Genomic DNA, 24,475 nt, shown 5'->3' on the forward strand with positions numbered 1-24,475 from the left:
ACTCCTTAGATTCCACAACACATATGTAATAGAAGTAATTTACAGTGGCCAATTAAGCTAGTAATTCACACATTTTAGATGAAATTAGAGCATCTGGTCAAAGAGAAAATGAAGTTTTCACACTGACAGCACCAGAGGCCAGGATTGTACAATATTCTGCCAATCTGTAGAAAGAAACCAATTGGAAAATAATGAATCCCTCATAATCAAGCTCACTTTCCTCTACATTGGCTCTATAGGTTCAGAGGTGATATTGATGAGGCCAATATAGGATCTGCAGAATCTGCCAAATGAAAGGAAGTTTTTACTTAATGGAGCAGGGAATTGGCCAGCTTGCAAGATGTTGTGCTCCTTGTTTTGCTAACTTTAACATTCTCTTGCATGATACAATGAATGAGTCAATGATAATGTGGAAATCAGTTTCTGCCTATGCTCAGATGCAAGTATTATCTGTGTAATGCAGCTTGATAAATGAAATCCACAACTGCAGAGGCATCACACAAACCAAACTTCTTTCCATGGACTCTGCCTACACTTCATGCTCCCTCAGTAAAGTAGCCAACATAATCAAATACACCACTCACCCTAGACATTCTCTTTTCTCCCTTCTCTCATCAGGCAGAAGATTTAAAAGCCCAAAAGCACTTACCACCAGGCTCAAGGAAGGCTACTATGCCACTGTTATAAAACTACTGAATAGTTCCCTAGTATGCCAAGACAGATTCTTGACCTCAATCTACCTCATTGTGATCCTGCACCTTGTTTACCTGAACTTTCTCTGTATTGTTTTACCTTGATTGTGTAATGATTTGATGTGCATGAACAGTATGCAAAACAAACTTACCACTGCATTTCAGTATAGGCGACAATAATAAATCAATTCCAGTTCCATGTTGGGGTAACATTGGCTCTGGAGTGTAGGTTGAACAATTTCATATGGTCCAGCGGGGAACTTATGGGAAATGAGGGGCAGCATTGTTGTGGGAAAAAAGTTCCTAGATACCAGTCTGTAAAGGACCCACAGCTTAAGCTGATAGCTTGTATCTCATCATATATGCAGATGTTTAGTTGTGACAAATTTCTGCAAACAGCTAAATTTGAATGAAGCTCCATAATTCTTCTTTATTTCTGGATTCAGTCTTTTGTATAATCAAAACCGATAGAGCAGCTTTATTTCTATTGGAGTTGGCACTCAGCAAAGCTCACATCCATCATGTAATTCAGAAAGCAGCGGTTTGATTACTTTGAGGAGATCCCCTATTAACATCACAGAAATATTCATATGTCAAGATTACCAACAAGTTTCTACAGCTCTTGCAGTCTTTTCACACACCATCTGTTCTTTAAGTCCCAGGTTTTCTGTTGGACTTCAGTCTTGAGGTCACACACTCAACAACATAATCTAAAAGGTGACTAGATACAAGTGTCGAAGACTTGTGTTCATCCTTTTGGCAAAATAGGTGTTGCTTATGACAAAACCATACTCTCAAGTGCTTTGTCAGGAGGACTCTATTCGAATTAGGTTCCTCTCTCTACTATACTTTTCAGAGGATTCCACTGCTTCCAACCCTAGCTGTAAAGTTTCACAAGAGGATAAACTTGTCTTCAATGATGTCAACCAACTTTCCTCCCAAGTCAGAGTATTATCTTCCGTGGCCATATCCATACCATCTTGATTTGCAGAGCTTGATGTATGACTGCAGCATGCTAGGAGTGTGAACAGAAGTTAAGATGTTTGCCATTAAGATGGCGTGGTGTCTCAATAACTCCTCTTCTGTGGGGTAAACAAAGTTCACACCAAGCAGACTGCACTTCTAATCGTTTTCTCTTCCAGAAGACAAGGTATTCAGCACCTTGTTCTTTCAGTTTATTGTCCTATTGTGCTAAAGGCAATACCAATATCAGAATGTCCATGTTGCTGAGCTATAGCAGTGCGCTGTGCAGATCAACGATTCAGGAACAGCTTCTTCCCCTCTGTCATCCGATTCCTAAATGGACATTGAACCCGTGAACATTGCCTCACTTTTTCAAATATGTATTTCTTTTTTTTGCATGATTTTTAATCTATTCAATATACATATACTGTAATTTACTGTTATTTCATTTTTTTCCTTTTCTTGTATATTATGTATTGCATTGAACTGCTGCTGCCAAGTTAACAAATTTCATGACACCTGCCAGCGACAATAAACCTGATTCTGAGACTCTACTGTGGCTGTCCCTGTGGTTCTTTTACTAGGTTCCAAACATCTAGTGAGGAGTCCAAAAATGCTTGAAAATGACTTTTTTTGATAACTAGCTACCCCACAGATTTGGCAAAATTAGGTCATGATTCAAGGGCAACAAGATCCATGATAAGAGGAGACCAAATTTTTCTGTATGAATAAAACTATATAAAAATGGATACATATCCCAGTGCCCATTTACACACATTAGCAAACACTAAACAGGTGGCCTTGACACAATGTCCTGTACTCCCCTTACCTGCATTCAATCTTCCCATGGATTTCCCACACCTTACATCTCTCCTATTCCCACACCTCTTCTTCAGTACTCCACACCATCCCTAAAACACTTCCTAACACCTTCTACATTTCATCAGAACCTCTATCTGGCCATGTTTCTCCTTCACCCAACTGCTTGGTCATTTCCTTTCTTCTCTGGATAAATTACTCAGCTCTCTCTTCTTTTCACTTTTTTTAAAGCGCGTCGGACTAGACAATCTTGACTGGCGCATGGTATCAGGATTGATCTCCTTTCGGATTAACTGGATCACGATATGAACTTTCCTGACTTGACCCTTGTTTTTTTTTTGAGGCCGAGTGGCTAGCTCTACGCTCAACCAGGTACGGATGGAAAGTGTGCTCAAGGGTGGCCTGATTTGGATTCGAACTTGGGAGCCTTCGCTCCGGAGTCCGGCGCTGATGCCATTGCGCCACCAGCCGGCATTTTCGCTTCACTCTGATATATAGTTTTCTCCACTATCACTAACTTTCCTTACTTTCCAGCTGCCAAACCCTCAGCCGAGCCCAGCACAGGCTTCCTGAATTCTTCCACCCTGAAAATTTGAGTGGAAAAGTATCTTGTTTTAACGGTGGTCTCCCAAGTGTTCTACAGACCCTGACTAACAGGGTCATTCTATGACAATATCTCTTTCTGCTCCATTGAAAGACATTACTGAAGTTAAACATATTGAAGGTACAAATGACATGGATCAGTTGAACCAGATCTGTTTGTTAGTGGATTTGGAACTTCTAGAGCTTAGATGAATAAGAATCTCATTTATACAATTGCTCATTTCAATTTATTTATTTTATTTAGAGATACAGTGTGAATCAGGTTCCTCTGGCCCAACAAGCCACACCAAAAGCAACCTATCTATTTTATGCTAGCCTAATCACAAGACAATTTATAGTGACCAATTAACCTACTAACTAGTGCATCCTTGAATTGTGAGAGGAAAACAGAACACCTGGAAGAAACCCACACAGTCACAAAAAGTACGTACTGAGTCCTATATTTGCTTACAGGATATGGCTGTTGCCAGCAGCCAATATGAATGTGGGAACACAAAGGACTGGAGCAGAGTTCAAGTTTGTCATTCCGCCATACATGAATACCTAAGCATACAGCTAAACTCAACAGCGTTATTCTGGGGCCAAGGTGCAAAACACAGTACCAACAGTCATGCACAGCACAAGGCACATCTATGATAGCAAGTACTAGGGCCAGCTCCTTCAGTTTCTCCACCAACAAGTAGCTTGCTAATAGGTATTGAGGAATCAGGATTGAGGTGGCAAGGAGAAAAATCCAGGCGCATCAAGAGTTTCCAGGAGACTTAACACCACAGGGTGGGATACTGCACCACACTCAGAACACTCTATGGATGTATAGACTGAGACAAGAAACAAACAACTTACCCTCCTCAGTTCTTTCTGTAATTCAATTTAAAATGAAGACTGATCTGATCATAATCTCAACACATTCCCAGCTTCCTCCATAACTTTTCACCTGCTTGCTGATGGAAGAATATATCCACTGGATAGTCAATGTATAAACTGAGAAAAGAAACTGGCAACTTACCCACTTTAATTCACTCTGCTATTCAATTAAGATAAAGAGTGATCTGATTGTAACCTTGACTCCACATTCCCACCATTCCCCAAAATACATTATACAGATACATATATACACACACTACATATATCGATCAAATAATCCAGAACAAACACACTGAATTACATTTATCTTTGCACCAAGCACCTCCTCAAATTTAGTGATTTTGTTTTTAAAACAGCATTTATTTTCTAAAATTACTATAAACCTTATGACATAAAGGAACATCTTACAATGTTCCAGGTATTTCTAGAGTAACTGTTTTCTGTTAAAGTTGCTGAACATCTCCAATTTAATACTGCAGCTGCAAAATCAGTCAAAATACTTTCAGAAACTGCGAAGGAAGTTTGATTTTACAGGCTTCCACGAAAAAGAAATTCAAGTACATTCAAATTAAACAATTATTCACATGCAATTTGCATCCACTATTAAATAAAATTACAATATTATAACCTTGAGAGAAAGTGAACAATGTTTTGATGCTTAAAACTGGCTGCACTTGGAATAACATGAGCATTTCCGGTCACCACACTAAAGAAAGGATACCATTCAGATGTTAAGTAGAGTTTGGATAGGCCAGGACCTTTTTCTCCCCAATCCTGGTGCAAAGCTAGTTGAGAGGTGACGAGATAGAGGTATATAAAACTATGAAAGATAGAGATAGGGTATATAGCCAGTTTATTTCCCATTGTAGGGATGTCTAAAAAAAACCTCAGGTTTAAGGCGAGAGCAAAGATGTTTAAAGGGGACCTGAGTAGTAAGTTTCTCCACACAATGTAGTTAGTATCTGGAATGAGCTGTTGGAGGTGATGAAATAAACAATACCAACATTTAAAGTACTTGAATAAGCAGGACACAGAAGGAACTAATGCAAGCGAGATTAGTATAGATAGGCATGATGGTGAACATACATGTGGAGTGACGAGTGGCCTGTTTCTATGCTGTACAGCTCTATGACTCTGTTCTAAATCTTTAGCCCAGCGTTAAATGCTTTTAAATTGCTGACCAAAAAGGAAAAGATGACATTCATGTACCAAAGCACTGCAAATGCATAATATTATCAAATCACAACAGTATGGATGCTTGTTCTCATAACTCCTGATTTTTGGTGTAATATCACATCAAATAAATCAGAGGTAGAAACTGCAACAGTTGGGAGCAATTGCAGTGATCAATACTCAAAATCCCACTGTCTGAATTTGAAATAATGCATCTTACACACCTTGAGTGCCATCATAGCAGTTGATCCCTTGCAGTAAGAAGGTTGTCCATTTTATCCCTTCATAATGATGGCAAATTGCAACATCTAGTGGAGTTCACCTACTGGCCCACAATGCTTCCATAAATCAGAATTTTATTTTTAAAACTTGTACAGAGAATACATCTTCTAAGTAATTCCAAGAAAGTTATCACAGAGAGAATCAAACCAATTAAGTTTCCAAAAGAAATCATTCCACTTGAAGGTCAATTGAGAATGCCGAGCAACTCTTGTCACTTAAAGAATCTGCAGCCGGTGGTCGTAAACATCTGACTGAAAGCTAGAGAAATCTTTTACAGCTTCCAGTCGGGGATGTTTACAGCAACAGACCACAACTGTATTACAGAAGACCCAAGAACATTACAATTATGTAAAGCAGAACAATATAAGAATACCTTGTTAAACTGGAAATATTCAGCAATTAATTTTGCTTCCTTGGTTCAACATTTGGTCAGATGCTACCTTGACATCAAGGTTAGCAAATCCTACCAGTATTCTTCCATTCAGATTGTATTCAATTTTGTTTCAAGTTTGTATTTAAAGCTCAAAAGCAAATATTGGTGATTTGCCATTTTTCATGAAATAATTGATAACCTTTTATTTGAAGATTGAGAATAGCTGGGTCAAGTGTGTCTGTTTTATGCATAAGACTAAATAAGAACATATTTCCCCCTCATTGTCGAGTAACATCAGCACCAAGGCACCAAAGCACAAAGATCTGGAATGGGCAGCAGAAAAAAAATTTGTTACCAATTTGAGAAAAATACATGTAACCCATTTCTTTAAATGAAGTTTCAGTCTTCATTTTCTACCTTCTTAGAAAAATATAAATATCTAGTAATTCCTAAATTTATAAGCAATACAGGTAAACATCCCAGTCTTAAAACACAGAAATAAGGAAAGGCTATAAGGTATGATCTCTATTCATTCAAACAGCATAGCTGATCCGGTTTCTCAAGCTCATTTTTCTGGCTGATTCGCATCTACTAAATTTGTTAATGTCTAAAATTGAATTAGTCTCAACCATACTCAATGACTTAGAATCTGCAGCCATGTAAGGAAAAAAAATTCTTAAGGTTTACAACCCTCTGTGCAAAGATTTTTCTCATCTCAGTCCTGAACAATTTATCACTCATCCTGAAACTATGACTTTCAGTTCTATATTCCCAAATTGGTGGAAGCAATTGAAACAGACTTTTGTCATCTATCAAGTCACTTGAAAAACTCCTGTGTACTCCCAATGAGATCACCTCCCATTCTTCTAACTTCCAGTGAGTATAAAGAATAAAAACAGGAAAAATACAGCATGTCAGACAGCATCTGTGGAGAAAGAGATACATTGAACATTCAGTAAATGATTCTTCATTATATAGGCCAACCTTACTCTCACCTTTCTCAGAATTCCCCTCATCTTAATAGTCAGTCAGTCTTGGGACTTAGTCAAAGTGTACAACTCTTCAAGAATAAAGATCAAAATTGCACAATACTTTAAAGTCTCAACAAAGGTTGGTACAACTTTAAAAACACTTCCTAACTTTTGTTCTCAATATATACATACCTTTCCAATTGCTTGCTGTAGCTGCAGCTGCACATTTGCTCTCAGAACTAACTCCCCAAACACCAAGTAATCTCTTAACATTTGGAAAGCATTTTGTTTTCTATCCTTCATACCAATTGAACACCCTGAGTTTCCCAGATTATGCTCAATTCCAACAACCTTATAGCCAATTATTCTATCTTTGATATCTTTTTTTCTCCTTTTCAACGTTCTTTTGATGACCCTGACCTGGAGTTACACTCTGACTTTGGTTCTTTGTGGGAACGTGACCTGCTCTCAAGGCCTCACGACTGGCCGATTTTCAATATCCCAAGGACGCAGACTGGAAGACTATTATGCCTTCTGGGTGCCAGATTTTCGTGGCTCTGGAGACAGGCCGATTGTAGGTCAGTGCTCCAGACTGAAGCGTCATGGGAGAACATGGAACACCAGGAGTAGCGGCTTAGCTGCTGTTGACTGTGCATCCAGAGAGCTGCACATTTCTGGGGCAACTTTCCGGGCACAGATGGGAAAAAGCGACACAACAGACTTTTAACATCGTAAATCAGTGAGTTGTTTGTTATGTCTCCCTTCTCGCTGTGAAATGGGGACACCTCTTTTTCCCTTATTAGGGAGAGAGGGCACCTACCTGTAGCATATCAAATTACTAGGTGAACAAATAGTGTTTTAGGTACTGCAAGTCTGTGTCTTTAATTATATTTGCTGCATCCTTGAGTGCTCGGTGGAGGGTGCTGATGCTTTTTTGCTGGTGGGGTAGTGGGGGGGGGGGGAGATTGTTGCCTTGCTGCTGCTTATGTGTGGGAGAAGGGAGCGGGAGGGGGCTTGGGGTTCTAGTGTTTAACTGCCATTCATTCTTTGGGGTACTCCTCGGTTTTTGTGGATGTTTATGGAAAAAAAAAGATTTTCAGGATATATATTGTATACATTTCTCTGACATTAAATGTACCTATTGAAAGTATTCTGTCTATATTCTCAAGTTCTCCCCACAGTGCTCTTTCCTAACAGATTTTATATAATCAACTTTTTAATCAGATCATAATTACAGAAAATACTAAATGAATCTGACAAAATGCACAGAAATAATTTGGTTTAAACTCAATTCTCCCTCTAATTCTCATTTGGAATAATGGGACACAAAACCAAAGATAACATAAGATAACCAAAGTTTCTCGGAAGTCAAATGAACATTCAAAATTTATTTAACATCACATTATTAGTTCATTCTTAACTGTCTGCAATTGAGAGATACTTTTATCCTCCCACCAACAGTGGCAGTACATTACTTGGCAATACATCTAGATACAGTGGATTCTGATTAATCAGACAACTGGTTAATTGGGGCAGCCACTTACTTGGGACAATTCTTAAAGAATAAAAACTAAATCGAGAGAATAGCTGGGATTCAGTTTGTTTATTTGGGACAGTATGCTGCTTAATTTGGACAAAGATTTGCCAGTTTCTAACTAGCATCTGTCATGTGAACTTGTGAGGCCATTAAACACTACACCATGCTTAGAGTGAACATTTAAATAAAATCAGTTTGTGTTCAATAGCATGTGCTTGTGTTCAAAAAGCAGTGATATTTTTGTCACTGGTTGTTGACACCAAAAAAGCTGAAGGATAATTTAGAATTGTTTTGCTCACTGTCGTTTTAAGCACTCAGGCTTGTAAATGCTCAAAACAACTGGGTGAGAAAATGAAACCATTTCATTATTTCAACAGGTTAGGCACGACAAAGAATTTGAAGTTACTGACAATCATCTTAAATGTTAAAATGAAAAAGATTTGGAAGATGCAATCTTGAAAGCACTGCATGGAAAAATTGGCACCAGTGAACAATGTGACCATGGGCGGTATCCTCCAAACGGTTCACGATACTACTTCTTTCACATCTTTTTCTTCCAAATGTGGATCTGCTACTGTTGGAGCCTGTGGTCATGCTGCTGTGTTTTCAGGTCGATTGAGCAACCTGGCACTTGGCTGTCTCCGAGAGGATTCCACGAGGCTTCGAGCGAAGTGTGCAGCCTGCAGGCCAAGAAGCCTGAAGACGGGACATGAGCCCATGATGAACTTCATTTCTCACCGATCTTGCCAACTAAAGCTCTGAAGATTGAAACCATTAAGGACAAGAGTGGAAGGCAGGCATTCAACACCATCTACCAGCCTCTACTTGCTGCTGCCACAGGAAGGTGTCTGCATGTGATGGTCTCTCTCTTTCTCGCTGCTCCCAATGGAAGGTCCCTGCATTCAAATAGTCTCTCTCTCCTCCTTGATGCTGTCAGAGGATGATGCTAAAGTTCTGGGTCTGTTGTTTGTGGATTGGACATTGTAGTTCATGTTATGATGTGTTTCTGATCACTTCATTTATATGATGCTATTTTGGGTGACTTTGAATTGGGCTGGCCTGCAGAAATTGAACACTGAGCTGAACTGAATATGCCTGGAATCTTTCGATTTTCTGGGGTTTTTTTGCTCATTTTTTTTGTTGCCACACGCGCGTGAGTGTAGTGGGGAGTCGTTTTTCTTCAAATGGATTCCATGGTTTTCTTCGTTTTGTGGGCATCTAAGGGGAAAACAAATCTCAGGGTTGAACACCACATACCTACTTTGATAATACTGTAAATGTATCCTGAATCCTTGAATGAAGGCAGTCCATTATCTGCATTAGAAGTCTGTGTTAATTTTGTTCATTTATAGTTAATCAAAAGAACACAATAGTGTGTTGTCAATTGTATAAATTGTCCATTGTATCTGACGATGACAGTGAAATCTGTGCACAAGAGTTTTTAAAAAGGTCAAAATAGGGTGCCAGGGTGAAGCTGCTGTTGCTATTTGGAAACACAGGTGAGATCTGAGTGACCAGTGAGGACCATAGGTGAATGAGCTACTCCACAGGTGCAACCCATCCTAGACACCCTGTATACAGCAGCATACATTGGATGAATTACTCTGTTGATAACTATTAGGAACTAACAATACAGTTTTACAGCACTTTATTAGCATTGACAGTGCTCTAATTTGTTCTGTATTTCATTTAAATACACGATTGTTACTCAGTTAAATATGCCTCCAAGTGCCCCGAGATCTCATCCTTAATAATCAACCAACCTCTTCCTAACCACTGAGGTCAGACTAATTAGCCTATAATTTTCTTTCTTTGGCCTTCCAATTTAATAGACTTCATTGTACTTGTTTTTTCTTTAAAAGGAATGTTCAAGTATGTCCTTTATCAAATTTCTACTAAGTTCTTTCTTCTTTCTGTATTTTTATTCTACTGCTTAACTTCTATATTTTATTAGTTACCCAGCAAAAGACAAAGGTGAAGACTAAAAAACTTCATTGCTGATATTGGGCATTTCATCCGTTCAATTACTTTAGGTCATTCTATTGAGTTCCCTTTAATACTTCTTTTTTAAAAAAAAGTCTATGCCCAGTAACAATGAATCTTGTGCTTTAAACATTGATTTCTAGCAAGCTTTGCATAAAATTTTTTCTTAAATCATTCACAAGACACAGGGGATTTCTGGTAAGGTCAACGTTTATTGTCCAATTTCTGAAGTGGTGCCATTTGCTGTGGAGCCAAACTAGCCTGCACTATTACATGCAAAGTTCCTGAATTTTCTTCTAACAATGATATAAGAACAGTGACACATTTCCAAATCAAAACAGAAATGTGTCTTGGAAGATGTGATGTTTGCCCCTAAGCTTGCTATCCTTATCTTTTTAGGTGTGAGAGATTACTGACTTGCTAGATATTGTCAAGGAATCCTTGGCAATTTGCTGCAATGCATCTTGCAGAATTGAAGGATTTTAAATCTATGCCAAACATCCATAAATAGTCAACTTAATGATGTCACCTAGACAATTTTAACTTCAAAGATCTGCAAAGCACAAGTGACAGGGTTAAGTACATGACGGGTGCTGTAATCTTTTAAACAAAAATATACGTAACTGTTATTAGATAGGTATTATCAATTGCAGTAAAAAAATCTAAAACTTACTGTAAAAGCACCACTATTAAGGCTTTACTATGTTGTTTGGCTGTCATACTCTGATTTTCTGGACCTCAACCATGACTCCTGCCACATAACTAGACCACAGCCTTGAAATCTCAGCTTACATTCTGGACTAATGAATGAGCCAGATGGCAAACCAACAGCATTTCTAAAAACTGAATGATGGATAATTGGAGTATTGCAGTTATGTTATGATTGTTGGACTGGTTCAATTAATTTTATGCTATTTATATAAACATATTATGTTAAGGTATTGGATTTTGTATTTTTTCCAATATGATAAGATCCTAAACAAATGGGTAAATAACAAAATGACAATGCAATGTTTTTGTACATTTAATGCTGTGGCAGAATTTCAAACAAATTTCTAAAAGTGTTTCACTCTTGCACCATCACATGACTGATATTTTAGTGACATCATTGCAAGCTCTAATTGATTTAATCAGCAGTTGTAATCACTCCTACAAGAATCTTCATTAACATTTTTGGAAGAAATTCCAATATAAAGTAAGTCCATCAATTTATCTTTGTACCCAAGCATGGCCACACTTTAACCAATCACCATTAACACTAGACATCCAGTATACCCTGTCCCAAACATAGATGGTACTCCAGATTATACACCCACAACAGGTCCATATTCAAATCGTGACACCCCAATCATCAACTGATTATCCCCTCCATCTCACTACCTCAAGATGCCCACCCAACTAGTGTTTAACTCCCACCTAAGCTTCTGATCAGCAGTTGACACATTACCTCTAATTGCCATTACCATTTTCACTACAGGCAGTCCCCAGGTTACAAACAAGTTCCGTTCCTGAGTCCGCCTTTAAGTCAGACTCGTATGTAATTCGGAATAGGTACATCCATATATTTAGCGTCAGTTAGTCAAACATTTGTCTTGGTATATAGTATATATTTTATCTTTCTATGCAAAAAACATTTAAGAAATGTACAGTATGTATTTCAATAATTAAACCACTGTGTTGCTTACTAATAATTGTAGCTATCATCGGGACAGGGCCTTCACATCCTCCATTATTCTCATTTTATCCTTTAAAATTGTTCTGATCGGTGACCAACTGTAGCCTAACGCTTTTCCAATGACCGAATGTGTCTCATCTCTTTCTGATCACTTTATTATTTCCACCTTACAGTATTGTTAACCGTGATCGTTTTCCATCAACGGAACAGATACAGTACGTACTGTACACTGCGGGCAACGTGACCTGAGCTGCCCCGGGTCCTAAAATCCACCACACTGCGACAGGTTAAATGGGATAAGTGGAAGTGGTGTTGACCCAAATACGTACACCAAAACATCTTAAAAATGATAATACAGTACTGTACATAAAAATACCGTAATAATAAAAGTAACTACATACTGTTGCATCGACGTCTTGCATACCAGAAGGGGCATTCGTGAGGTAACATTATGATGGACCTGGTGCTGGAGAGTCAGGTTTTGATTCTGCTGCTGGAGAGGGCAGGTTTACCACAGGAGTCAATTTCTTGAAGTCGGCATCAAGGGAGGCTTGTACAGAGCTTTTCTTTTTTCCGTCATAAATGGCACTGTAGCAGCGGAGGTTCTCAGTAACTGCACGGTAAACTTTGGTGAACCTCTCTTTATTAGGACCTTACTCCTCTAACTTTGCCATCCCTGCTTCAATGAGACAAAAGGCTTCAGCTAATTTTGGTTCCGAAGTTCCTAGGTCAGTCTTCTTTTTCCTCAGATGCTATCATCTGCTGCTCTAAATCCATAAGGTCTTCATTGGTCAGTTCTTTGGCACGGGAGTTGAGCAACTCTGCAACATCATTTTCACTGATGTCTAATTGCAGTTCATTAGCAGTATCAATCATAGCTTGCCTGGTTTCGGCGATGTCATCAGCTGTAAATCCCTGAGAAGCATGCGCAAACTGCTGGCACAATTTAAACCACACTCCTTTCATATATGACTGCTTCACTTCATTCCAAGAATCAGCAATATTTTTGATGGCAACATAGATGTTATAATCCCTCCAGAACACCCTTAAGCTCATCACATCATCTTGGGTAGCCCTGACTGCTTGTGAGAAGGTCCACCATAAATAATAGGCCTTAAAAGGAGGCTATGACACCCTGATCCATTGGCTGAAGTAGTGATGTGGGGTTGGGGAGTAAAAATATGACTTTTACATTGGGGTGAAAGTCATCTAAAGTGCTTGGATGTCCAGGTGCATTGTCAAGCACAAGGAGAATCTTGAAAGGAATTTTCTTGGCCAAGCAATAACGTTCAACAGCAGGAACAAAATGGTTCAAGAACCAATCTTCAAAACAGCAATTGTAACCCAAGCCTTTGAATTTGCCTTCCAAATAACAGGAACAGATGCCTTAATGATACAGTGAAGTGCCCTCGGATTTAGGGAGCGATACACAAGCAAAGGCTTGAGCTTGAAATGCCCGGATGCGTTACCTCCAAGCAACAACATTAGCCTATACTTGGTTGCCTTATGCCCTGATCCACTTTTTCCCTTTTTCAAAATGTAGGTCCTTTCAGGCATTTTCCCCCCCAAAATAAGCCAGTCTCGTCTACATGAAATATTGGGTCTGGCAAACAACCTCCCTCCTCAATAATTTTTTTAAACATTTCAGAAAAATCACTTGCAGCACTTAAATCGGCACTCGCTGCTTCACTTTGCACTTCAATATTATGTAAATTTGCCCTCACTTTGAAATGATTGAACCAACCCATATTTGCAACAAATTCTTCATCACAAGCACCTTCACTTAGCTTTTAAATCATTGAAAAGGCTTCGAGCCTTGTCTTGCAGTAAAGTAAGGCTAATAGGAATATTACGCAGACTTCAATCGTCTAACCAAGTTATTAATAGCCTTTCCATTTCAATAATCAAACCACTGCGTTGCGTAATAATAATTGTAGCTTTCATTGGGGTAGGGCCTTTCACATACTCCAGTATTCTCACCTTCCCTTTAAAATTGTTCCGATCGTTGACCGACTGTAACCTAATGCTTTTCCAATGACCGATGGTGTCTCACCTCTTTCCGATCGCTTTATTATTTCCACTTTATTTTCAATCGTGATCGTTTTCCTTTTCTTTGATGCGTCACCAGCACTTGCATCGGATTTACGCTTTGAAGACATGGCTACAAGGGTAATTAAGAGAAAAATTTAAGCCAAATACAAAGTCACACACTCAGCACAGTATTAATGGCATCGTAATCCAACTTAAAATGGCGGGACAGCTTTCCACGAGGTGACGAACCGCTGAAGCTGTGCAATGTTTTCATGAGCGTCACAAGGTAGTGTGTGCGTTTGTTACTATGAATCATTGTATTTAACTCGGATTTTCAAAACAGTAGGCTTTATGGCAGGCCGTTTCTAAGTACAAGATGTCCGAAAGTCGGACGTTCGTAACTCAGGGACTGCCTGCAGTTATGTTGATTCTGGAGGTCAAAGTGCACCAGTATTCCAACCAGTGGTGGCAACAGATTTTCTATTTTGAAAGTGTCATCTTAAAGAAAATGCAAGTCCAGTCCCAAGGCCTTAACATTACCTAATATTACAACAATTGGTTTATAAGATTACATATAATTTCCTAGGAAACCATTCTTAACTTGTTCATAATGGTGCAAAAACATTTAAAGCACTTTAAAGTCAATATAAAAACTAAATCCAAGCCCAATGGAAACTATACTATAATTAGCTATTTTATGCAATCCATACTAGCACAAATGCCGTGACCATTCAAGTGCTGATAATTCCAAGAGCTAATCTGTTAAAACTCCCATTAGTTTACATTCTCCTTTCCTGTTTCCATTACAGCAATGCTAAATTTTATTTCCTTAAAAACACTGTGGCACCTTTCACTGTGATAATGGCAGGCAGAGCTTGCTTGCACACATTAAGGTCTTAGTTACTCTCAGTTGCTACATTTAGCAAGCGGTGCCACTCCTGAAACAAATACTATTTGAATTTTCAAAATCTTTATTTGATTATAAATTCAAATAAAGGTTTCCCACAAGCAGCGAATTCCTAATGTTCCATTTCTTCAAAATATTACAAATAACCATCAAACACAAGGAAATCTGCAGATGCTGGAAATTCAAACAACAACACACACAAAATGCTGGTGGAACACAGCAGGCCAGGCAGCATCATTAGGAAGAAGCGCAGTCGATGTTTCGGGCTGAGACCCTTCGTCAGGACAAATAATCATGACTGTTTGAAAGCTAGGCGTGTAACTGTTTCTGAGCCATATCTGTCTTTCCAAGAGAGTATTTAGGGCAGTCAGTTTATCTACTTAATGAAAATGTACATTTGCTGAATTTCAATTAGACTAATCTCAAAACACACAGTAGAAATCCCCAGAGAGGATTTCTTGGGACTTCATTAGAACTTCAGTAAGTCTTTAACACTAACTGAACAGTCATTACAATGTGTAGCAATAGTCTACAACATGATTATTCCAACAAAGTAGTAATGGCCTTTTTTTGTTGCTCACACAAAGAAACAATACTATAGCAGAATCTGGACACAGCCTATGAAGTTTTTACTAGTCATTATTCCATGAGCCACAATTTTATCATCTCAGTGGCCCAACTATTTCATACACTTCCCTTTTCAAGCAACAACTTCACTAACCTTTCAACTAAGGTATAGAAGACTTGGAACAACGACAGAGCAAACAGAAAATATTTTCGAGTAATGTGTATTTTGTATTTATCATGAAATCAAATATGATTAAACTGTACTGACTCCATTATCATCATAGTTTACACCATTCTACTAGCATACAAGCTGCAATCATCCTCACAGATTTAATCAACTTCAGAATTTCACTGTCCAAGCTTTAACAAATAACTCAACAAACAGGGACAAATATACTCATTGAAGCACAAACAACAAATAGAGCATTATAGCTGTAACAAGTCTTTTTTCTACAGCAGGTTTTCTCAAACAGCACAATGGTCTTTAAAAACAACACAAATAGTACGATACATTTAAATTCAAGTTTTCTAATGATGCAAATCCAAATGAGTAACACACCCATTTTGTGAACCTGCTTGCGAAAACTTAAGTACAGATACAGGAAACAAAGACCCTAGTTAGTTTTCCAACACTGGAGGGGAGATGTCATATCTTCATTTAATTGGTATGCTGCAAAAAAAAAGTATACTTGACAGGCATTTCCTTCTGACCCCGCCCTACACCAAACTGGAAGTTGAATTTGCAGTGAACAAAACACAATCAAAAGAAACATAATATGGAAGAGTCATGCAGCCAGGCACATCACTCTACTTGGACGATTTCATCAGTCCCATTTCCCGAATTGCTTCCTGCAGCCCTGGAATTTGTTCTAAAGTTCTATTCAATCTCTTTAATTTGTTGACTCCATTTCCACTGGTCTAACAAATAGCAGATACCACATCATCATGCTCGCATTCTCTTTGCAGCTTTTAACTTGTTTCCCTGATCCTTGAACCATCAACCAGCAGAACAGCTTCTCTCTTCCCTCTGTTGGCTAAATTTGTAGTCACTATCTTTTATATCCACATCCAATCAAATATTTGATTCTACTTCATTTTAGCTGTCCCACTTCATCCCATTCAATTTGTCCCCCTCCAATTTCCACTTTAGAGTTCCCACTTACTTCCCTTTTTCCCCCTTAAAGCTTATCAACTGATGAGCAGTAGTCAAGTGCATTTTCCACCTCCACATACACGGGGTTAATTTAACCCACCACAGGCCTGAAAACAAGATCCAACAAAGCCTCCATTTTCATACAGATCAAGAAAGTCTGCTTGAAGTTATTTTCCTCTAAAATTATTCCAATTAACATAGGGTAACTGAAATTACCCAATATCACTACTCCTTAGCTCTTGCATTTTCAATAGGTTCCCTGTAGATTTACTCATCTTTAATTTCCTCATTATTTGATGCCTTATAGATATACATAGCTTGATAGCTTCATTCTACCATTCCAAGAATATACCACGTTCAGCAGTACAACATCCTCCTTGATTAGTATCACTCCTTCCTTACCTTCTGCAAAAACCTTGTGACACTAATTAAATGCTTAGTTATGTGTTTTGACTTAATTCCACTAAGCCTATGCATTTGTAACTCAAATCTTATTCACTATACTGCACATATAAAGCACCATTTTCACAGTCAGTGTAATCTGTTCCTAATACTTCCCCATTATCAAGTAACAGACCCATTCTTTTGTGCACCTTGTTCCTTTTCATCCTGCAGAATGTTGGTATCTACAGTTTAACTTAGACACTCTGAAATCAGAGAACTTTACTTTTAAAATGCAGCTCATCCATCTGGACAACTACCTACAATGTTAAAGTGTGCCAGGGCACTATAAAAAATAAAAGCTCTCCCTCCTGCGCCAGGTCTTTATCTAAACATTCATCTGACAAACCTATTTCCATTCTCACTAGTACATAATACCAGGATAAATACAGTGATTACCTTCGCCCACTTCATAATCTCTTCCTGTCCAACGTATCCAATGGTTAATGTTGCAATTTGCATGCTACTGTGCAGCAAGCATAATGTTCCAAAGTTCTTTCCAGTTGACGCATAGTGTCAAAGAAGTAATTAATGCTTGCCATAAGGAAAGCTTCAAAGACTTCCTTAATCTCATGAGAAATCATGAACTCTATCCCACAACAGCTTATTCAGATGACTCTTGCTACCACTCTAGACCAACAAGTCAAGGAGATATTGTATTTCGAACAAAATATTACAAAGATTTCAGGAAATTATATTCCTGCTGAAATGCTTAAAACTCAGCAGGGAAGATCATTAGTCACAAAGCCACTGCCTCTTTGTCAACATGTGGTGTGGGAAGAAAATTATTTTTCCAAGGGACCCTCTGAAATGCTATAACCATGACCAAGTAGATATCAGGCTCCCTGCTATTTCCACAGAGAAAATCATTAACAGCATCTTCCTCAACATCTACTACCTGTAGCTGAAGAGCTCCTCTTCAAACAAAGATTCCATCCCTCCAAAAATGCAGTAGGCATGATCTTCACCCAGCAACAACTGCAATAAAAATGCAGAGTGCAGCAGCCATTATCAGCCTGATATTTACTGATTGATCTATAACAGGACAATTCCTAATGTACAATGTGCCAAGCAAAACTACATAATTGCCCCATCACATTGCTCAATCTTTCTTAACAAAACTGTTTCTCACCTCGAACACATTTCCTGTGCAAATGAAGCTAATCTTCAGAACTGATGGGAAACTGTTCAACATAGAGCCTCAATTCCAGAACCAAGACTACTCAAGCCTCAGTAGAGATGCAAAAGTCAAAAAATAAACATTTTATAAATCAATAAATCTTACTCTAAGGGGTTTGAATAATGTTTGAGGGGAAAGAACAAATGAAACACTAGGTAAGAGTGTTAAGGTATTCTTACTAAGAATCAGTTGAAGCCTATACCTAATGGCATTGATAGGGAAGCACATAAATTAGTTTATTAAAAAAAAAGACACATCGATGGGAATGAAAGGCACAACTCCAAAAAATGTTAGAGAAAATGAACCAAATGGCCCAATTTAGTAAAATATTCAGTCTTTGTGATCTCCTTTATTAGAAGATAGATATAGATAAAGATAGGAACCTAACCTTAGGAAGAGAAAAACAAGTAACAGGGATTTTATCTATTAGAAGATGCAAGGCTAAAGAGGTTTCAATTGAAGCCATCAAGAGAAAATAATTCAAGCTAAAGGATGAGACAGGTCAAGTTCCCTTATCCAAAATTACAAAATCTGAAATCCAGATTAATTCTTTTTTAGTCACAAATGGAAATTTCTAGCAGGTGCAGGGAAGGTCCCCAGCTGATGCAGATGTCTCTGTACACCACAGACAGGTGAAAATTGATCTTACATATGTAATGAACAAAAGTTAATGAAAAGTAGAATACACTGCATGAAGCAAAAAATAAAGATCCCGATCGCGTACTTGTCAGCGTCACAGTGAACATATGCCGCTTAACGGACTGCTGATCATGAAGCAAGCAAAGTTCTATCACCACAAACAGAAAACTGAAGGCAAGTGTGAATATTCAGAAGCATGGTTGCAGAAACTTAAGTAAAGGCATGGCATTGAAGTTTCAAACATCTGGGGCAATAAAGTGCAGATCGCAAAGCAGCAGAGAAACTCATTGATGAGTTAGCCAAGATCATTGTTGATTAAAATCTAACACACTAAATGATTGCATCAGTAAGTGTGATGAATGAGATAAAGACAGAGAGTGTTTCCCGGTAGCATATGAATTCAGTCAGAAATGATGGCAATTCCAAACTATTTCATTATATATTCCAAAGTCCAAAAAAATCTGAAGCTTCTGGCCCTGTGCATTTCGGTAAGGGGTCTTCAATCTCCAAATTAAAGATAGCTTTAATGCATGTCCTTTAGCAACTCTGTTAAAGCTGCAATCAAAAGTCCAAAGGTAGCAAAATTCAAAGAATTGAAAAGCTCTCATCTAAAATTTATTGGAATTATATTTAAAGATAGCATACTTTTAAACACATGGCACACTTGAGTTGATGGTATTTGAATGAGAAATCAAATGGTCGTTTTAAACTACATTTGAACATGCGGGGACATTATAATCAAACTCAGTCCAGTTTGTACTAGATGACTATACTCTGCATCTGATAAAAGAAATTGAATAATTAGAATTGTTTTATTGTTAATTTTTCCCTCCGCTGCCTTGAAAGATACAGAAGTCAACGTAATATTTCTCAATTTAACAGCAACCTTGACATGATTTACTGCTGATGGCACTCTTGAATTCCCTGGACTTCTTGAGGCAATCATATTCTATAATGAGTTCGGCAAGAATTTGCCTGAAATAAAGATACAGCACTGTGTTCAAATCAAGATGGTATGCTGATATGGGAGAGACTCTGGCAGCAACTCCAATCAATCAACTGCTCTATTCTTACTATAATTGAGCTTTTAACCCAGCTCAGTTGTTAGTTTTCCATTACAGCTCTCATAAGCCATAAGATACATTGCCTAAGAGGCAAGTCACATAGTGGACTGAATCCATCTTTTCCATAATCTCTGCACTGGTACGGTGTAATGGAAATCATGCCACGAAGAAGTCTCTTGTATCCAAAATCCTGGCTTTCATGCAGACGGGGATGAATAGGCCATGAGAGATCAGCTAATGCAGCTGATGAAGATTGTATGGTTAGGTGCAATAATGTAGGTAACAAGCCAGTGGAAGTTCAATTAAAATGAAATACTTGGCGATCAATTGGTCTAATGATTATTAGTTTTTATTTATTTTTGAATCTTACATTTTCTTCAATGTTTACTTCTTTGGGAATAAATCCTGTTCCCTAGTTAGCTTTGGAATTTCTGGAGAAGTGTTAATTGAACTGCTCTTCAGATTTCAAGGCTAGTTTTCCACATATCAAAAAAAAAGCATGCAGGCTACATAGTCAAAACAGCAACAGTGGTTTAAAAACAAAAAAAGATTTTACAACATTAGTATGTAAAGTGCATAGAAAAGACAAAAAAGTTTGCACACATAATCACAGGCATTAAATTTCAAGAACATTTCCAAGTACTGATAATTATGCAATATAATCAGCAATAGAAATACACAAATAGCTCATTCTTGACCAGAAACAAGTCAAGCATAACAGACTAGAACAAGGGTTCGCAACCTTTTTATGCCACAGAGCCTTACCAGTAACCGAGGGGTCCGTGGACCCCAGGACGGGAACCACTGCAAGAAAAGAAGCATAAAACAAACTGCAGATACTTTTAACTATTGAATGAAAAGTACTCAATTAAGTCAAGGCAAGAAATCTGGATCATCATACAAGTGGATTTTTTTAAAAACTGGAATGATGACCCAAGATTTAGTTGACAGCAAAATAGAGAAAGCAAATTTCAAAAACAATAGTTAGGTAAGGAACACAGTGGCATATTGCCCTTCATTTTATCATTATATTTGAAGATAAATAATTGATTGCTAGATTGCAACAGCCAATTTGAGAAGCATAACAAATAAATCATCTGTAAACTTATCTTAATTGATGTAGACTGGAGAAAAAATTAGCAAGGACACCACAGAAACTTCAAGATCTTCTTCAGAAATGGCTCAAGATCTTTTGCAATACCTGAAGAGGCAAATGGGGCTCAGATTAAAATTAAATAAAAAGAGACACCATCTATGAAACATTCTCGAATAAAGCACTGAACTTCAGGTGTCATGGACTTTGAAACCGTAACTTCTACTTGGGTGTGAATATACTACCAGAGACAAGTAATGCTAGATCTTAAGTGCCACTGGTACTTAAAGGTTAGGGGTAACAACTGTTATCCAACACCGGCAACTACTCAACAAAATAGAAAACAAACCTTTCTTTTTTTAAAATATGAAAGGCAGAACAAGTCTAACAGATTATCTTTCCCCAAATGATGGAAGTTTTCATTAACAGCTAGTTGTTCACCATCACTTATGTTTATGTCCTACCTTGACACCTTGATTGCAGGTTTCAAATATAAACAACCAGAATCAGGTTTAATATCACTGGCATATGTCGTGAAATTTGTTGCTTTGCAGCAGCAGTACATTACTATACAAAACTATAAATTACTATAATTAAAAAGAGAAAAGAAAATATTAAGGAAGTGTTCATGGGTTCACTGTCCATTCAGCAGTCTGATGATGCAAGGGAAGAAGCTGTCCTAAAATGTTTAGTATGTGTATTCAAGCTCCTGTACCTTCTCCTTGATGGTAGCAAAGAGGACATGTCCTGGGTGATGACATCCTTATGATGGATGTCATCTTTTGAAGGTACCCTGAACGCTGGCAAGGCAAATGTCCATTGTGAAGCTGGCTGAGTTTTTGCCTTTCTGCAGCTTTTTCCAACTCTGTGCAGTAGCCCCTCCATACCAGACGGTGATGCGATCAGTTAGAATGCTCTCCACAGTACATCTGTAGAAATTTGAGAGTGTCATTGGTGACAAATCAAGTCTCTTCAGGACTAACGAAATATAGCCTGTCATGCCTTCTCTGTAATTGCAAAGACATGCTTTTGCAATTTATCTGATATTAGTGTCAGCCATCTCCCTTATACTATCTGAAACAAAGTACAAAATTCTTAAAAATACCTGTTGATAAACAGCACCAGCAGGAAACCTCATAACACTACTCAAAGAAACAGCAGGCAAATTTCCATCATATGTTGTACTGTTCCTCACAATTCTGATCTTAGGAATTGCTTCTTGAAGGATCCAATCAAAATTTAATCTGTACTTTTTCAGCAAGTGAGTGTGCACACAAGAAATGCATCAATAATAGGGAGGGGAATGACAGAAACCTACATGGGCTTTTGATAAAAGAGTACAGGAGCATCCATGATACAAAGTTTGGAACTATCTACCCAAGAGGGCTGTGGAAGAAGAGTTAGAGTGTATTTCAGATACAGACATTTGGATATTGAAAGGAATTAAGGGATAAATTAAGAGATTAAATCATATTAAAGGATATATCTAGGGTGCCCAGGACTTTTGCTCAATACTACAGAAATTTTATATATTGCACCTTACTGCTGCTGTAAAAAAAATTTCATGACATATGCAAGTGATGATAAACCCGACTCTGATATGGGTCTCTGTTATGGACTGAGTGTGGGAAGGGAGCAGGGAGAGAGGAATCATGGCTGGCAAAAGCAGAAGGGAGAGGGAAGTGGAAGCACCAGAGAGACATTTTGTAATGATTAATAAACCAGTTGTTTGGAATTAAATGACCTTGCCTTGCGTCTCAGGGCTGGGTGTGTCTGCACCCATGCAACACCCTACTCCGGAACTCCTCCTCTCTATCACCTGTCCCTCACCCCTCCCACAGTGCTCCACCCTCACCACTCTCAACATCCTTTGCCCCGCCAGATTTACAAACTTGCTTTCCACTCCACGTTGAAAAATATAGTACTGTGTAAAAGTGTTTGGCACTCTAGCTATATATATGTGCCCGAGACTTCTGCACAGTACTGTACGTGATAGGTCTCCGAAAAGACAGATTGCAGCAGTCCTGAGAAAATAATCTGTTTGGATCACATTCTTTGCGATTTGTTACACAGGATTCAATCTATAAATGAAAGTTGCAGGTATCCAACTCCTGAAATGAAATTCAGCTTGCATCTTCAATGCTATCAAAAGCTGGGTAGTTCTACTATAAGTAAACAGCAAACTAATGAGGCTAAAGATTTTGCCAGAAACTAATTGAGCCCTGTATCATTGTCAATGTCATTTGAATATTCAAATCTGATTGTCAGTAAAACAGCATCTGTTGCAAAAATTCTTGGAAGTCTATTTCTTATTAACAAATGGCATTTAGTAACTCAGATGTGCAAAAAAATGACTTAACACTACCTTAATAACACTTCATCCGCATAACTTTTTTTGGGTTATTGTGTAGATGAGTCATTAGCCCTATCATTTTGCAACCTTGTTTTACACAAATTAGTTGGTATATTTACCAACAATAATCAGCTGGGAAACAATCAAGAGATCAGACAAGGTTCTATAAAATGCAAGCTTTTCCAGCCTCCATTCTACAGTGCTACAAGCTTTGGGTTATATACTTGATCTTTTCTGTTCTGTTATTGTTTAACCCGGGCTCACCTACAAATTTAGGTGTTCCTTATGATGCCAAGAAAGATACTAAACACTATCTGGGTCACTGAAGCAAACAGCTCCAGATTCCATGTACTCCAGAATTGACTGCAATTTTGCAAATAATTCTACAGAAATACAAAATAAATATAATTTCTGCATGTGTTGGCATTGTATATTTTTTCTCCCCAAGAATAGTGAGTTAATGCTATTGTAAGGTTATATCCGAGTTATGAAATTTGGAATCCAAGAGCACCCTCAAACTACTTGTCTATCTCTTACATCCTCCTCTTCCTCTGATATTACCTACACATTTTATGTTATTGATCTGCACGCAAAGAGCATCTGATTCCATTATAAAACAGCAAACAAGGGAGAAATAGCTCTTGTTGTAGTTCACATGCCAAAAGTGAAAGGCTAAGGAATAGAACCACTGTACTCAATTCCTTCCCATTTCTTCAGAAGACCAACATTACTAAAGGACCTCCACCAAGGATAAATTACAAACCCCACCAAATAGGCTTACAGCATAATGGTTTATTTTGTTCCTGTAAAACTAAATTAGATGGCATACCTTTCACCTTTAGAAGCTTCTAACTAAATAGAACAGAAATCATTTACGAATTGTTTTAAAGTCATCTATAGCAATGGCTTTGACTGTGTTTCCCAAAATAAGCAAAAAATGCTACTTGCATGGGAATTTATGAGGATGGACATTCATGAACTCAGTCAAAATCTTATAGTGAGGATGAAAATTAGAATGTTTGCCATGACAATAAAAAGGGTTCTTATCATGTGTGCTATTATTTATTTGTCAGTATGGAAAAACAACCAGGGGTTTCAAAGAGTGGGAAAAC

General features: G+C 38.0%; 1 long non-coding RNA gene across 16 annotated transcripts in view; it reads right to left on the bottom strand.

Annotated features, from left to right (window-relative positions):
• The window catches only part of LOC132397000 (uncharacterized), a 33,323-nt gene that overhangs the window by 5,062 nt on the left and 3,786 nt on the right, over positions 1-24,475 (bottom strand). For 6 of the 16 annotated variants that reach the window (XR_009513234.1, XR_009513223.1, XR_009513217.1 and 3 more), the window contains 4 exons: positions 21,726-21,939; positions 17,933-21,118; positions 13,989-14,096; positions 11,272-12,868 (listed from right to left, as the gene is read on the bottom strand). This is a non-coding gene — a long non-coding RNA (uncharacterized LOC132397000). Of the gene's footprint in view, positions 6,093-6,624; positions 6,695-8,108; positions 9,496-11,271; positions 12,872-13,915; positions 14,097-17,932; positions 21,119-21,725; positions 21,940-24,475 lie in introns of those variants that run through there. The other 10 variants (XR_009513230.1, XR_009513228.1, XR_009513222.1 and 7 more) reach the window with 6 other exon arrangements.

The sequence above is a fragment of the Hypanus sabinus genome, chromosome 1 (genome assembly GCF_030144855.1).
Source record: "Hypanus sabinus isolate sHypSab1 chromosome 1, sHypSab1.hap1, whole genome shotgun sequence".
NCBI lineage: Eukaryota > Metazoa > Chordata > Chondrichthyes > Myliobatiformes > Dasyatidae > Hypanus > Hypanus sabinus.